Genomic DNA, 15,707 nt, shown 5'->3' on the forward strand with positions numbered 1-15,707 from the left:
AATTAAAAGGTGCACAGATACAAGCAAATAATAAGAAAAAAGATTAACCCTTAAAGTACTGAACAGCATATGCCCTGTATTCCCCAAGAAAATAGGCAGCTTGACGGATTAAATTAATGGAATGCTGCTGATGGCAGGCGTGCAGTATTCCTGCGATTGATGCCCTTCTTTACTATAAATTACCCAACCCCCGGAGACCTGATGGCACTGGAGAGCCACATTCTGTGGGTCTTGCTAATTGCCATTAGGTCTCCAGCTAAAACTAAGAGTGTGGAGCTGGGTTCCCTCCCTTTAATCAACGGGAAACCGGGGTCTCCAGCCTTGATCTGGAGTGATGGCAAGGAGAAATGTAAATGGGGGAGAGCAGTGCATGGAGGCCATGGATCACTATTTGAGCGCTGCTCCTCCAGGACCACTTCTATAATATGAAATGCATTAAAAGACCTAAAACATGGCAATTTGCATCAATAAGCCCGTGGAAGTGGAAAATGAAACCATGACAACCTTGCAAGTTAAAATGCCATACAGTATTTACAGGTAAAATGGTTTGCTCATGCTTTTTGGGACTGAAAGTGCTGTGAGATATTTGTAATGAATGTATTAATGATTACGTATGAAATTCTTCTATCCACTATTTTAACAAAGCAGTAACCTGCTTAAAATAAATGTGTTAACATATTTGTTGAAACACAGGACAAAGGAATTTCACATGAACATATTAACGCATTAGTTACTAATATTGCACAGTGCAGTTTCAACCATTTTATATTTTGTAAATGTGGCACATAGAGCATATTACAGGCACAGTGCAAGGATCCTAAATGTGTAGGATACATGTCATATGAAAATTATGCTCCTCTGCATGTTCTATTCTGTTTACATTCAATATGTGCATTTTGTAAATAAATAGAAGTACAGATTTAGGACAGTTTAAAATACTGGCAACGTTTTTCCCAAGCAGCTCAAGGCTCAAACCCATAACCACCTGGGTGATAACTACATGCTCTGATACCTAAGCCACCTAAAACCATACTTACTGTGCAATGCCATTGTCTTATTCGCAATGTATTACAGCAAAGAGAAAAGGAAAGGAAGGGAAATAAATATAATACTTCTTTATGGAACATTGTTGTCTGATGAATGGATGGAGAGTCCAACAGTGCAATCAGTGATGCGATGATGTGACTATAAACTGATTATTTTTTAAAAAATACATCCTAGAAGTTCACACTATATCTAATACAGCAACTGCTGCAGCATAAAGTTCCCATGGTTACCAGCATGACAATATGGCTGTGGAACTTCTGACACAGACTGTTCCAGGCTGTTAACTATCCAGCGGTGGTGAACATGTGGATCAGACTGCTCAGGGAATCAGTGACGGCATATACAAAACAGTGACTATACTTTAAAACCCAATTAATTGGCTGCAAAGCACTTTGTGACATCCTGAGGATGTGAAAGGAGCTATATAATTTATATGAATAGTTTGGATAATTTAAGGGAGAATTTAAGGGAGATATTTGAGGGAGTGGGTGATTCAGTGGTATTAGTTTTTGGAACTGGCCGGATGGATTACAAAGATTTTTTCTGTCCCCCACTTTCCTATGTTCTTGTTCCAGGAATTAAATCTGAAGGAAAAATGGAGTTGAGGTTACCACTATACAGCTAAATATCACAATTTTTTTGTGTGTAAGGTTAGGTGACGTTCATTATAGAATTTATATTTTACTTATCTGGTTTTGGGTGACTAAATCACAAAATTTTGTATTCTGCATTTGATTTGACTCTCACAAGCAACTTCAAACTATCCATAATCTGAACGCTTGCTAATCCAAACCAATTTCTTAAAGTCTTTGAAAAAAGTTCAGGCAAACAGAATTGAATTTATATGGTACTCAGGAAACATGGTGATTCCTGCAGTTAGGAGTTATATTTTTATTCTAACATTAATGATTATAATACATCGATTAGGCTGCCTTTCATTGAAAACTACAAGAGTGTAAAGCCCATAAAACCTGCCTGCACTCTCCCAGCTGCGTAACTTTGAAGCATTAGCACCCCTATCATTTTCAATGGGAAAAGAAGGGTCAAAAGGACTCAGTAACAGAATTACTACAAGGGACAGACAGAGTCCTGGTATAAATGTCCAGTTTTTTGAAGGTTTGTTTTTAAGAATGCTAAGGGGTGGATTTTCCTGGTCCTGGGCCTGGGTGAATTAGATTGCTTGGGTGCAGCAAAGTCAGGATAATCGGGTGGGGAGGAGTGTTTGTCTATAAGGGAACCCACCCAGTTAATTTAAATGAATGGAAAATCAGGCAGTCTCCCTTACAGACATGTGCTCCTCCCTGTTTTCATTGTGCCCAGGCAATCTATTATGCTCAGGCGCTGGACCAGGAAAATCTACCTTTAAGTGTTAAGAGTGCTAAAATTTAAATGTAATTATGGACTTGTACATTGATGAACAGCTTGGGATCTCGAGCATATCACTTCTTTTCAACATTGGCTGGAGATATTTTCACAGTCCAGCTGCACCATTCAGTATTAAAGGAATAATCCAAGATAATTCAATTAATTTCAATATGCAGGTACAAAATACAGTCTTGGATTCTTTTAAAATATTATTACTTATAAGTATTTTTTAAAAATCGCAACGACATAGCTGACCTCCCAATCAAGGTTATTATCTATTTGATATTTCTCAATCCATAGCATCACACCATTTAACCTTGTACCCAACTGCTAAGTAACAGAAGGTTTTGGTTCAACATCCCAATCTTTGAAATTTAGAGAAGCTGGTGGTCCCAAACGGGCCAGTCACCTCCTGTCAAACTTTTTAAATTTTAATTTTAAAATAATATATACAGTTATTTTTTCAGTCAAATATTCATGGTATATATACTATTTATCTTATTGTGGAGTTTCCCTTCACCCCATTATATATTAGTATCTTATATTACAAGTTAAATACCATTTATACCGAATGTCACTTTCTGATAATGAACTGTTCATTAATATGTCACAATTATTAATCCTTAAGTGTCAACATCATCACACATCAGTGGCATGGAACAGAATGGGGAGTAATGTTCAACTTCGCAGCCTGGGTGATAATCTGGAGAGGTGGAGAGGGTTACCCAACCTTTATAGAACCCACCTGATTTTCACTCAATTGATATCAATGGAATAAAAATGGGGCGACTTCTACAGCAGGAGGGCTGATCCATTCCACCAGATTATCGCCCAGGTGGTGAAGTTACCACCAGTGACTGGCAGAGTCCATCATTACAGGCACTGCTGGCAAAAAAATGGACACTGTCTCAATTAAAGCATCTCAAAACTCCACAGTATATGTAAAAAAACACAGTTACCCCACAGTAATCTTAACTCAAGGTTCAGATAATAGTTATAAATAGGGCATGCTCTACTCTCACTGTTTAAGATGTTATCTTAGACCTTTGCTAAGAGAGTATCACATTGAAATCATGCCCAGATAGTCCTTGGGCTATTTGTAATTTGTAAAGCGATAGCAGGCATCGTGGTCCGTGATTAACTCACACCCAGTGCTTCCAACACAGGCAGCACGTGAGATTTGTACTGCCTGGTCATTACCATGATTTGTACGTGCAGCCAGCGCTACCCGCGCTGTTGAGAGGCTGCACGCACAAGCAGGGGGCCCGAAATGGGGCGTGGTCAGCACTAGTTAAAGGCAGCCTGCACCTCTTAAAGAGGAGGTGCACTGTCAAAGAGAGCAGTGCAGGACGACAGACAGAATGGCTGGACCGTCAAGAGAGCGTGCACCAAGGTTCTCCGATGACACACTGGAGGCCCTGATGGAGGGAGTGGATGAGAGGAGGGCCATCTAGTAACTGTAAGGTGGCAGCAGACCCTCCAGACACCAGCTGCGGAGGCTGTGGCCCAGGAGGTGAATGCCAGGAGCATGGCACTGCAAACGTGGATGCAGTGCAGGAAAAAGTTCAATGATTTGACACAAGTTGTCAAGGTAAGTGAATGCAAGTGTCGAGTGGCACATCCTACCAACCGCAGCACTTCTCTACGCACGACACCTCCCCCCCCCACCGACCCACCCACCAACAAACGCTGCCCATCTGTACGCAACGCTGCTCTTCGGATGCTGCATCTCACCCTCACCTAGCACAATTGCAGTGCTGGAGGTATCGATGTTGAGGGACTCTGCATACTTGATCCTCCTTCTCGTTTCCCACATCTCTCTCATCCCACAATCTTTTCTGACTCATGTGCTGCAGATGGTGTCAGCATACATGTCTTACTGGCTCCTCTCCCTGCTCCACAACTCATCCCGTCTCCCTTTGTCATTCCAGATACCCAAGAACTGGAGCCGGCACCGTCCGAGGAGGAGGCAGAGGACACTGACACTGAAGCCACACCGTCACTGATCTGACACTGATATCCACCAGTTCAGAGACTGACACTGCAGGTACTTTAGAGACTAGGTTAGAGGAGGGATTTACATGTGGTGAGACACCGAGCTCAAGTATGCAGGAGCCGGGGCGGGGGGAACGGATACCACAGGTGCCAGCTCGCCAGAGGGTGATGTCGCACAATGGTTCTGCTGCCAAGGAGTCAGATGATGACTTCGATGGGCCAGGCCACAGAAGACGGCTGATTGGCGTACGCAGTCAAACGTTTGGTGTGCTGGAAAGCCTGCCAGAAAGCCTGCACACAATGTCATAGGGCAAAGTCCAGCTCTAACTTGGCACGGGGCTTTGCCCTGAGCTTGGAGCCCATCCTTACCCACATGGAAAGGATGGTCACCTCCATCGGCGCACCTGAGGAACCCACCATGACGCAGCGTCTGATGGCCGATGTTGCGGCTTCTATTGCAACACAAACAGATGTCATCAAAAGTCTGCAAGCTTCAGTTGAAGCTCAGATTGCAGCAATGGAAGCTCAGTCTGCTGCTATTGTGGGTCTGGGGACCATTGTGGAACGGGGGTCCCAGGTCGTCACAGCACTCCAGCAATCCATTTTCTAGCCAATCACCAGGATTGCTGAGGCGCTGCCCCGTGCGAGTGGCAGTGGCGCCATGGCAGTCGCACATGCTGTCCTCTCTCAGGATGACAGCATTCCTGCTCCCACCCCTGCCACTCCGCCAGTGCCCTTTCTGTTGCCTGTCGGCCAGCCAGGCCAGACTGCTGCAGCCCAGGCTGAGATGGTGCAGTCTGAAGCCCTGATGGAGGGAGTGGATGAGAGGAGGGCCATCCCGGTCCAGAGCTGCTCAAGGTCGTCTCCACAGCTATCTGCACTCTCCTCAATTGAAGGCCAGCAGCCTTCCACCTACCATGCTCCAGCCACTGGGGATGCACCTCATTGGAGCACTAGGAAAGTTAAAGGCACACGAACAACAGGCACTAAGGGAATGCACAAGGGTGAATAGTCTTATTTTGTTTGCATCATTTCATATGTTAATTTATAAATGTGAAATTGAATTTACTTTTGGTGGTGGTTTTTATTTCTGCGATGAGCTGAGGGAGGAAGTAATCTGTAATCATATGGAAGGCGATTTGAAGGTCATGTGGGAGAGGACGGGTGGGGAATGTAGGACTGTTGGTGACTTGGGAGATGTCATTCACGTTATTGATATCACTCACGGATCAGGTGAGCATGCAGTGCCCTGGCAGACTGGGCCAGTGCACCTTGTTGCCCCCCCTTGCATCTTCCTCCACTTCCCCCTCCATCTCCTCCCCCTCATCCTCAGCCTCTTCGCCTCTTCCTCTGGCTTAGGGTCTTGCCGGATAATCGTTGGCAAGGGCTGTTCCCTCATAATGGTGAGGTTGTGCAGCCTGCAGCATACCATGATGAATCTTAACACCCGCTCAGCTGAGTTCTGCAGGGCTTCAACAGAATGGTCCAGGCAGCGGAAGCGTTGCTTTAGGACACCTATGACGTTGCATGACTGTTGTTGTAGGTCTGCACTACATGTATGTGCGTACCTGACCGGAGTCATGAGCCACCTCATGAGGGGAGAGCACTTGTCACCCAATAGCCAGCCTTTGACTTGCTGAGCTAGTTGAAAGAGGTGGGATGTTGGACTGCTGCATAATGAAGGCATCATGACTACTGCCAGGGTAGTGGGCATTGATCTCCATGATGCACTGCCTGTGGTCGCACACCAGCTGCACATTGAGGGAGTGGAACCCCTTTCTGTTCATGAAGATGACCGGGTTGAGATGTGAAGCACGCAGGGCTGTATGCTAGAAGCGTGTGCGTGCATTCCTGACGCCATTTTGCAACTTCCGGAGGCCAGGTGGCGCTGAAACAACGGGCATTACACAGCCCAATTTCTAGCCCCATATGTCTTCACAATCATTGCACAGACGAGGCAACGATTCAAGATCAAATCTACATAAAATTCAATTTTCTTATTATATCACCATACTGAAGGACTGAAACTCGAACTTATTCCTGATTTCTTATTGCAAGGTGCAATGAAGTTTCAATTGGCATGGTGTTTACTGCAATATATTGCTTAAATCTAAGTTTTAGAGTTTTCCGTTAAACGTACTGAATGCAATCCAAAGATTAAATTAATTTGCAACTAGTAAGTTTTGACTGAGCGAAACTTTGTTTTGACAAAAACTCAGGGTTTGATCCCATAGAAATCCTTCTTTAACACTGTCGGTGAGGGTTTGACAGATATTCCTTTTTACACTCAAACTACATATTTTTGGAATTAATCAATGGATAACAATGCACAGATGTCATGTCAAGTATAGTCTCTTTCTCTCTCTGGCTTTGTGGTCTGGCCCATTGTGTATTCAGAGCTTTTTTCCATGGCTGACCTGTCTGAACACCAACGACACCTTTGATTGGTGTGAGCGTGTCCCAGCCTAATATAAGATATACGATTTGAGAACCTTTCATTCACTCACTCACCTGACGAAGGAGATAATCTCCGAAAGCTTGTGATTTTAAAATAAAATTGTTGGACTATAACCTGGTGTTGTAAGATTCCTTACATATGTCAAGTTTAGACACAGAAGCCGAAAACTACCTCTGTGGCCAAAATGTACCACCAGATCTATAAAACATAAGCCGAAAGGGAATTCAGTGATTAAAATATATCTACAGAATTTACACACATGTTGGCTGCAGTTTAAAAATTTGCTGCTTACAAGTGTTTCACTAGCAGTTTACATGTGAATGTTTCTGAGGGTCAGAAAACCTAGTGTCACAAAAAATTTATGTCTTAAAGTGTATGAGACATTAAGTTGTTCTGTACCATTGTACGAAATGATATTAAACCCGTACTAAGGGGATTGATCATCAGTGATTTTCACTGCAATTTGTATAACAGCACTAACTGCACTCCATGAAGTATGACTGGCACTGTAAAGTCAGTTGTGACACATCTGTATCTGTCACCATTTCTGACCCATATCACCTCACTCTAAGTGCAGGACATGTTGTTATTTCTCAGTATCAAACACAAGGGCCTCGGTATTAATGCAAAAGCGGGTTCCCAGCTGGGGGGGGGGGTGGAATTGTGTGTGGAAAAGCCGGAAGAAGATTTAACGGGTCAGAATGTCCAATTTTAACTTGATTGCCTAATTAAATTTTTCATTCTGGGTTTCGCGTCTCCAAGTTGCAACAGTGGGCGTAATGCGCACCTGCATGACATAATCTCAAATCGACTATTTAAGGGGCCAATGCAAAAATGGAATTTGGAAGAGCTAGGAGGTTTTGAAAGGAGACGGTAAGAGTTAGTGAAGATGGATTTAGGACAAGCAAAGCCAGCACCCAGATTTAATGATGCTTCCCTTGACTTACTGCTGGGTGCGGTCAGGAGCAGGAAGGAAATCATTTTCCCCAGCAATGGGAGGAAGAAACCTGCTGCTCTCAACAAGAAGGTGTGATGTGGAGATGCCGGTGATGGACTGGGGTTGACAATTGTAAACAATTTTACAACACCAAGTTATAGTCCAGCAATTTTATTTTAAATTCACAAGCTTTCGGAGGCTTCCTCCTTCGTCAGGTAAATGTTTGACATTTACCTGACGAAGGAGGAAGCCTCCGAAAGCTTGTGAATTTAAAATAAAATTGCTGGACTATAACTTGGTGTTGTAAAATTGTTTACAAGAAGGTGTGGTTAGAGGTGGCTGAGAAGGTGAGCAGCAGGAGCGTTGTATCCCAGTCTTGGCAGCAGTGCAGGAAGCACTTTAATGAACCTAACCAGGTCAAGAAAAGTGAGTACAGTTACTGATTCACCAAGTCCTGTGCTGTACAATACCCCCCTCTCACTCTGTCTTGCTAAGTGTACTCAATCACATCACTCCTCACACCCACTTAAGTTTCAGCAGCACCCATCCTTCACTTTCTATGCACTTCCTCACCTCCCCATTTATCCATCCACCGCTGCTACTCACCCCAACCCTTATGCAATGTGATACATCTGTTTGATAGTCACCCTCACCAAATACACTGCAACCATTGGGTGAATACGTCACCTTCAGTCACTCACAGGTCTGTTCTTTTGCCTCTTGAAGGAGAAGAGAGCGCAAAACGTAAGGGAGAGGGAGAGGACTGAGATGGCCTTCCACAAATAGTCCAGCTCACACGTGCAGAGGAAGACGCGATAGAGATGAGTGGCACATCTGCATCCCTCTCAATCGGAGATGGAGAGACTGGGAACTCACAGATGCCTGGTGACGGAATTAAAAATATTTCTGACATACATGCTGACTTTATTTCATCAATGACTGAACTATGAGAAGCCTGAATATGGTGACTGGCAAAATTGTTACTTTGCCAGGACTAATTCATATCGGTTTCCTTTGTCCTCCAGGGCCTTCACGCGTAGAGCAACAATCTGTGGATATGCCTGACGACGATTCCTCAGAGGACCTCATTCCTTCTGAGGGTGCACCACCACAGAACGTACAGCCAGGCACCAGCGCAAGTACTCGCACTTCAGTGGGTCCTGTTAGCCAGTTAGTTGGGTTTTCACCTGGTATTTCACAGTTCACAAGTGAGCACAAGCAGACACTGGTGGCAGAGACAGCTGTGGAGGGTCCGCGTCAGGGGCGCACTCCTCTCCAAGCTCTGCTCAGCTGGACACAGCTGCTGAACCCCGGGGGCCATTGTTGAGAAAGGAGAATTATAGAGGTACAGCAGCAACTTTGCGAGGTACTGACAGACAGATTGCCATGCACGCTCTCCACAACAGCGGAGAGGATGGAGGAGTCCAACTCCAACAGTACTGGAATGATGTCCTAGGTAATTGCGAGAATGTCTTCGATGGAGAGAGTGCCTGCCTCCATGAAGCTTCAAGCACGGCTCACATAAGAACATAAGAACATAAGAAATAGGAGCCCCTGGAGCCTGCTCCGCCATTTAACAAGATCATGGCTGATCTTCTACCTCAACGCCATTTTCCTGCACTATCCCCATATCCCTTGATGCCTTTAATATCTAGAAAACTATCGATCTCTGTTTTGAATGTACTCAATGACTGAGCCTCCACAGCCCTCTGCGGTACAGAATTCCAAAGATTCACCACCCTATGAATAAAGAAATTTCTCCTCATCTCAGTCCTAAATGGCCTACCCCTTATTCTGAGACTGTGACCCCTGGTTCCAGACTCCCCAGCCAGGGGAAACATCCTCTCTGCATCTACCCTGTCGAGCCCTGTAAGAATTTTGTATGTTTCAATGAGATCACCTCTCATTCTTCTAAACTCTGGAGAATACAGGCTTAGTCTACTCAATCTCTCTTCATACGACAGTCCTGCCATCCCAGGAATCAGTCAGGTGAACCTTCATTGCACTCCCTCCCTGGCAAGTATATCCTTTCTTAGGTAAGGAGACCAAAATTGTACACAATATTCCAGGTGCGGTCTCACCAAGGCCCTATATAATTGCAGTAAGACATCTTTATTCCTGAACTCAAATCCTCTTGTAATCCTGGATGTTATCCAGGTTTTGCTGCATGCGGGCACGGACTGCTTCATTATCTGAGGGGTTGCGAATGGAACTGAACACTGTGCAATCATCAGCGAACATCCCCATTTCTGACCTTATGATGGAGGGAAGGTCATTGATGAAGCAGCTGAAGATGGTTGAGCCTCGGACACTGCCCTGAGGAACTCCTGCAGCAACTTCCTGGGGCTGAGATGATTGGCCTCCAACAACCACTACCATCTTCCTTTGTGCTAGGTATGACTCCAGCCACTGGAGAGTTTTCCCCCTGATTCCCATTGACTTCAATTTTACTAGGGCTCCTTGGTGCCACACTCGGTCAAATGCTGCCTTGATGTCAAGGGCAGTCACTCTCACCTCACCTCTGGAATTCAGCTCTTTTGTCTCTATTTGGACCAAGGCTGTAATGAGGTCTGGAGCCGAGTGGTCCTGGCGGAACCCAAACTGAGCATCGGTGAGTAGGTTATTGGTGAGTAAGTGCCGCTTGATAGCACTGTCGACGACACCTTCCATCACTTTGCTGATGATTGAGAGTAGACTGATGGGGCGGTAATTGGCCGGATTGGATTTGTCCTGCTTTTTGTGGACAGGATATACCCGGGCAATTTTCCACATTGTCGGGTAGATGCCATTGTTGTAGCTGTACTGGAACAGCTTGGCTAGAGGTGCAGCTAGTTCTGGAGCACAAGTCTTCAGCACGACAGCTGGGATGTTGTCGGGGCCCATAGCCTTTGCTGTATCCAGTGCACTCAGCCGTTTCTTGATATCACGTGGAGTGAATCGAATTGGCCGAAGACTGGCTTCCGTGATGGTGGGGATATCGGGAGGAGGCCGAGATGGATCATCCACTCGGCACTTCTGGCTGAAGACGGTTGTAAACGCTTCAGCCTTGTATTTTGCTCTCACGTGCTGGACTCCGCCATCATTGAGGATGGGGCTGTTTACAGAGCCTCCTCCTCCCTTTAGTTGTTTAATTGTCCACCACCATTCATGACTGGATGTGACAGGACTGCAGAGCTTTGATCTGATCTGTTGGTTATGGCTTCTTCAACGGCACCTCCCAAACCTACGACCTCTACCACCTAGAAAGACAAGGACAGCAGGCACATGGGAACAACACCACCTGCATGTTCCCCTTCAAGTCACACACCATCCCGACTTGGAAATATATCGCTGTTCCTTCATCATTGCTGGGTCAAAATCCTGGAACTTCCTACCTAACAGCACTGTGGGAGAACCTTCACCACACGGACTGCAGCGGTTCAAGAAGGCGGCTCAGCACCATCTTCTCAAGGGCAATTAGGGATGGGCAATAAATGCTGGCCTCGCCAGTGACACCCACATTCCATGAACGAATAAAAAAAAAGTTACATCCTCAAAGAACTCCAATAGATTTGTCAAACATGATTTCCCTTTCATAAATCCATGCTGACTCTGCCAAATCCCCTTATTTTCTTAGTGTCCTGTTATCACATCCTTTATAATAGATTCTAGAATTTTCCCTACTACTGATGTCAGGCTAACAGGCCTGTAATTCCCTGTTTTTTCTCTCCCTCTTTTCTTAAATAGTGGGGTTATATTTGCCACCTTCCAATCTACAGGAACTGTTCCAGAATCTATAGAATTTTGGAAGATGACAACCAATGCACTCACTATCTCTATAGTCACCTCTTTCAAAACTCTGGGATGTAGATCATCAGGCCCTGGGATGTAGATCATTAGGTCCATCGCAAATGAGTCTATGCAGGCCATGACCACAGCCATGCAGGACATGTCTGCCGCCTTAAACAGGATGACAGATACTTAATCCGTGGTCTTACAACACGTCACTGATCTGCACCAAGCTGCTCTACAGCAGAGTGATGGAAGTGATGTTGGGCTGGCCCGGGAGATCGATGATGGTGAAAGGGACATGGAAATAGGAACTCCATTCAAAATGCTCCCACGTCTCACCACCCCACCCCCCCAAACCAGTAGCCGACATGTTGCCTCATCTCTCGATGGCCATGTCTGCCCTGCACAGGTGCAGGTGGAGCAGCCTTTAGCGGGGCCCTCAGGGGCTCCAAAATCCAGAAGTCGTAGGCCAGAAGCATTTCAGCGCAGGGATCTGAACAGCCTGCCTCTGCCTCTGCTGAAGCCACAGGGGATGCACCACATAGAAGAGGTAGGAAGTGTAAGAGAAAGCAATTGTGATTCACCAAGGGATGCGCACAGGTGTTTGACAAAATGTCATGGTGTTAAGTTCCTTTTTTTGTGTAACAGCACATAAAATGTAATGATTTGCACCACTTCCCCGTCTTGCCTATTATTGCGTTCCAAGTGCCAACTTGCCCTTTCAGTTGCTTCATGATGAATGTCAATAAACGGCAGGACCCATTGGGGATGTGCAATGGGTATATGTGTGGTTGAAGCACTGTTATCTGCAAGAGTGGGGGAGGGGGGGGTGCAGATGGTGGTGGGAGCGGGCAGGAGGATTTCATTTTTTATTTTTTTCAGTTTCAGTTACTGACTGAGCCTATGAGCTATTGGGGCATCTCTGGCATCCTGGGCAGCAATGGATGTGGCTGGTCTAGCGATGGGTGCCCCAACTTCATATTACACATCATCCTCTTCCTCCTCCTCTTTTTGAATGTTCTCGTCATCAGAGGATGATTGATAAGCGCCTTGGTCGTCCTCCACCTCTAATCCTCTTTACTGCGCTGTGTTGTGCAGGTTGCAGCACACCACTATGATTCTGGACACCCTTGCTGGTGAGTACTGAAAAGCGCCTCCAGACCTATCCAGGCACCTGAAGCACATCTTCAACATGCTGATGGTTTGCTCACTGACACACCTGGTGGTCAAGTGGCTCTGGTTTTAGTGCTCTTGCGTCTCATTGGTGGGGTTCCTCCCAGCTATCATGAGCCAAGTTTGAAGGGGGTATCCCCTGTCTCCTATAAGCCAGTCCTTACATCGGTTTCCTGGTAGGAAGAGGTTTGGAATGTTGGACTTCCGCAGTATAAAAGCATCATGAGAGCTGCCAGGGAATCTGGCACACACCTGCATGAACCTTTTCTTGTGGTGGCACACCAGCTGTGCATCGATGGAATGAAATCTCTTGTGGTTGATAAAAACTCCTGGTTCATGTGGTGGTCCTCGGATTGCCATGTGTGTGCAATCGATGGCACCCTGCACCTGTAGGAAGCCAGCCAGAGAGGCGAAACTGACTGCTCGCTCATTCTGGCTATTCTCGTCATGGGAGGAGTTGACATAAGTCCCCGTCCTGGCAAACAACCCATCCATCACCTGCCTTATACATTTATGTGCAGTTGACTGAAGGACCCTCGAGACGTCTCCAGTGGCGCACTGGAAGGAGCCAGAGGCAAAGAAATTGAGGGCAGTGGTGACTGACAGCAACGGGCAATGTGTGGCCACCGGGTCCAGCAGGGTGCAGCTCTTCTTGAAGGAGGCTGCAGATGTCTGCGACCACCTGCTAACTCAATCTGAGCCTCCAGAAGCACTGCTCTTCAGATAGGTCAAGGAAGCTGAACCTCTGTTTGTACACCTTCTCACGTGGGTAGTGCCTCCTGTGACCACGGCCCCTCTGTTGCTCTCCTCTCTGCTGTTCTCCACTCTGTTCTCCTCTCTGCTGTTCTCCACTCTGTTCTCCTCTCTGCTGTTCTCCGTTCTTTTTCTCCAGATCTGTGTTGTGCACCTCTCTCATGTGCACCTGCAGATCCCACCACAGACGTTGCTGCCGTGGATGGTGATTGTCTGCCTTGTCCGATGTCCTGTCAAAAACATCCATGGCGCCCCCCCATCCTGATGTAGTCTGTTTGAAAGCCTCCAAACTTCTGAAACACATCACAAGAACTCTCTACAAAACTTTTGCCAGAGGGAACTGAGAACGAGCTTTTATTCATATCGAGCAATCAGAACCTTAAACACCCGATCAATCTCGCCTTCAAAACACTGGCAAGTTTCCTGAGCCCTGGGAAACCCAAGCTGGAGGCGCTAAATTCAAATCCCTGTTGAAATCACTTCAAATGCGCCTCATTAGCATGTGTTAACGATTGACCCACCTCCGGTGAGCAGGTTATTCGCACGCAGCCAAATGCGCCTCCTTTAAAAACGGAAGTTGGAGGTGGGTTGGAGTTGGGTTTGAGAATTTTACAATTTTAACCTTCCCACCCGCCCCCAACCCACCCATCCTTGGGGGCTAAAACTCCCCCCAAGGATGTACTTTCCGCTGGAATGTTTAAGAGTACATGGCACAGTATTAGTTTTCAATTTATGTTTTGCTGTCGTTTAATGATTATAAAAAATTTCTAAGTAGTAAATTGTAGAATTGTAAGCTTTAATGTTCCTAATGTGTGACTTAATAAGCAATTAAGGTACTATGTTCAGCCATATACAGGATAAATACAATCTATAAAATCTGTTTGTTTCTTACTGCAAAACCTGTGAATAATCATTACAAATACTGTTTAACATTAAGGTTTGGTACATGAATAAAACATGGATTGGAATTCTGCTCTTTCACCTCTGCAAATTAGATTTAAAATCTAAGGAGGGAGATAAAAGGGGAAGATTTCCTCCAATTGATATTTGTGACAAAATTGTAAAAGTGTGAATAAAGAATGCATTTATGATTTCATTACAAATAGTGAACCGAAGAAATCCTCCGGGCTGTAATTCTCACTCTTACAGGTGTTAAGGTCTCTTGGTGAACTTAATTTGGGAGCATCCACAGTATAATATTGATGATTAATTCAACAGTCTCACTTTGAAAGGCCTTGGGGATAAAAATGGAAATGAGACACGAAAATGTCAAACTTGTGCAGCAAAAAAGGGATGAGCGGGTTCTATGTTAACGGTTTAGATACATTTTTAAGATACATGCTACAACTATCTGTAAGTTAACTATGAAGTCTGTAGATGCATAAAATGTCTCATCTAATTGCACCGCTAACTCATACACCGTCAAGCAGGTATGTATTGAGGAATACTATTACAAGATAAACTGTGGGGAAAATATTATAAAAATGTCTTTGCACGAGGGCATGGAAAGCCTGTCCATCTATTAACACAAAAAAGACTAAAAATAAAGCAAAAACATCTCCAATAAAGGAAAATTTGTCAAGAGAATGGGAGTTGATCCTGTATGTTCAAAACCCAGACCAAAGCAAATCCAGAGGTGGGAAGGCAGCAGACTTGGGGGATATAAAAGGTAAAATTACTTAAATAAAAAAGGGCCTGGCTGATGTTATGGATTAGCAAAGATCTCCAGGGCAAACTGATGGGATGAAAGTCTTCTCTATCTGTCACTTGTGACAGTTCTATGCGAAATGAGCTTGGGTAGTCTCAATTCATTTATTACTGGATTCAGGATAAAATTGTTGCACAGAATTGCTTACAGTATTTGTGATGCCACAAGGAGATACTACAAAGAAGGGATATGTGGGAGATAGAGAAATGTACACTGGTGTATTAGCAGTGCTGAGACTGGTTTTATAGCACAATGGTGGGGCAGAGCCGAGGGAATTTACTCTGCATGTGACAATGCCATAGTCTACCTGGGAGTCCTCGGCCCCGATATTAACGGAGAGGCAGGGAGGGTGCGGAGGAGGGCGGTAATGAGGGGAATACCCGGCAAGGCCGAGGACATGGAGGCCCTGCTGATCTTAACAGCAGGGCCTCATTTAAATAATCTTCTGCAGACTCCCGCCCAACAGCTGGCCAGATTGTCAGCCCGGCCGGTGGGCAGCA

The sequence above is a fragment of the Heptranchias perlo genome, chromosome 1 (assembly GCF_035084215.1).
Source record: "Heptranchias perlo isolate sHepPer1 chromosome 1, sHepPer1.hap1, whole genome shotgun sequence".
In the NCBI taxonomy this organism is placed as follows: domain Eukaryota; kingdom Metazoa; phylum Chordata; class Chondrichthyes; order Hexanchiformes; family Hexanchidae; genus Heptranchias; species Heptranchias perlo.